General features: G+C 41.7%; 1 non-coding gene across 1 annotated transcript; it reads right to left on the bottom strand.

Moving 5' to 3' along the window:
• Positions 1-126: 126 nt before the first annotated feature.
• Positions 127-198, bottom strand: TRNAD-GUC. Its single transcript has one exon. It is a non-coding gene; the product is annotated as a tRNA-Asp (tRNA).
• Positions 199-2,289: the final 2,091 nt, after the last annotated feature.

Raw genomic sequence — 2,289 nt, 5'->3', positions numbered from 1 at the left:
ATCTCATTTTAGGAGGAAAAAAAACAACCTAAAAACGTTTCATTCGTAATTTAGGAGTTGAAAAAGTGGGTGATAAAAGAAAGGGAACGTGTGCGAAAGGGAGTTTCTCTTGGGAAAAAAATTATCCTCCCCGGCGGGGAATCGAACCCCGGTCTCCCGCGTGACAGGCGGGGATACTTACCACTATACTACCGAGGACACGTCTGAAACTGTTGCAAGCCTTTTGTAATCAAGACAAACAAGCTGCTAATTTTACTGTTCCTTTATATTCGTGTCCTGTGATCATACATGCGCGGATTCGGTTGTTGTTTTTGTTTGTTTGTTTAGTTATTCCTTTCATTTCAGGTGCGTTCTGTGTGTTATGTACCTTGGCCTTTAGCCATCTTATGTGTGTAAGTAACTGACGACTTGTTCATGTCTTAACATCAGCTGTTCATGCTTTTAGTATTGGTGTAGTATGCATTTTGTATTTATACCATGTATTTGCAACTTTTTTCTCTTTCTTCTATGATCGTTGTCGACGCTCACCCCCCCCCTCCTTTTCTTCTCTCTATTCCATGTATATTACTATCTAGATCAAGTAACATCTCTATTTTCGGCACACATAATATGACCTAATCGTGTTGCAAGTACCTTAAAAATCTTACTCAAAGTAATCTTCAATAAACAACCAAAAAACCTTTTCGCTCTACATACTTTTTCTACTCCTGCTGACGTCAACTGTTCGTTACATAACTGTTGGGCTAAAAGGTTGGCAGCAGTCGTAACGAGAGCGACGATGATGACGACCACGATAATGACGACCACGATGAAGGAAACAAACCACCGTGGAGAGTAAAGTGTTCTCTCTCACAGTGTACTTTATTGTTGTTGTGGCTTATTGTACCATATCATTATTATTCCTGATCAAACACAAGAGAGTATTGAGAAAATTTTGAATTGAAAATTCATAATGATGATGATGATGAGGAGGAGGAGGAGGAGGAGGAGGAGGAGGAGGAGGAAGAAGAAGAAGGGGAACATGAGCAGGAGGAGAAAGAGAATCCTCCTCATCATCATCATCATCATCATCATCATTATTTTTATCATTATTATTATCTTATCTTATCTTATCTTATCATTTTCATTATCATTATCATTATCATTATTCCTTCAATCCCTGCAGCCTCCGCCCCGCCGCCCCCGGCCTACTCCCTGCCAGGCACGGGAGGTAACTACGCCACGGACTACGGGTTCAACAAGACCCCAGCCACTGTCGGCCCGGCATCGGCATACGCCACCCAGCCGGCATACGCCACCCAGCCGGCATACGGCCCCCAGCCGACCTACCAGTACCAGCATCATACCGTCGTCGTCAACGCACCGGGGACGCTGCCACCTGGGCACGGGATAGTATCAGTCTGTACGTTCTGAGGCCCTTTGTTATAGTTATGATATTACCATCATCATCCGGTGCCTTGCCGACTGGCGTGGGCGTTCATGGACCTCCACTTCTATATGTCTTGCGTTGCCGAATTGGTGTCTGTTGTTCTTGCTGCTCCCAGCCATGTTGTCAACTTGTCCAGTATCTTTTCCCTCTGTCTGCCTCTGCCTCTTTCCATCAAACTTGCCTGTTGTTACAATTTATTCTCCTATGCTTCTTTCCGCATTGTGTGTCAAGTGCAATTTGCCTGTCGCTTTTATATATTCGCCATAAGCTGACGTCTCTTTTGTTATAGTTAATGATAATAATAGATAGCATTAAGTATAGCGCAAATCCCCCCTCAACAGCAAGCTCTATAGGACGTTGTAAAAATGGTGGAAATGGTTTAGGTTTAATGCCCCTATCAACACTGTTAGGTTATTTAAGAGGCATGACCTCCGAGTTTAACGTCCATTTCAGAAAGGACCGAGCCAAGTGGGAAATTCGTGTAAAGTGCCTTTCCCAAGGATCCAACGTCGAACCCCCGAACATGCACACGTTCACACTCACACACAAACATACACACATTGCTGACCAATCTATAACATTCGGGTTTGTTTACTGATTTGTGAAGTTCAGACACTTTTTGTACCCAAACATTATGATGATAAAATAAAGGAAATTTAGAATTTTCATTTGAAGAACAAGGAAGAAGAAGAAGAAGAAGAATTTTCTTATACGTATCATAAATTGCCTATGCAATAATGAAAAGGGTCAAGCATAATTTATAGAGGAGCAAATTATTGCAACGAACAGGTCTTTTCTGATTGCAACATTTTGTTGCATTACATTTTTTATTTTATTTTATTTATTTGTTTGTTTATTTT

This window comes from Aplysia californica, unplaced genomic scaffold (genome assembly GCF_000002075.1).
Source record: "Aplysia californica isolate F4 #8 unplaced genomic scaffold, AplCal3.0 scaffold00013, whole genome shotgun sequence".
In the NCBI taxonomy this organism is placed as follows: Eukaryota; Metazoa; Mollusca; class Gastropoda; order Aplysiida; family Aplysiidae; genus Aplysia; species Aplysia californica.
This window is presented reverse-complemented; position numbering and strand designations above follow the sequence as displayed.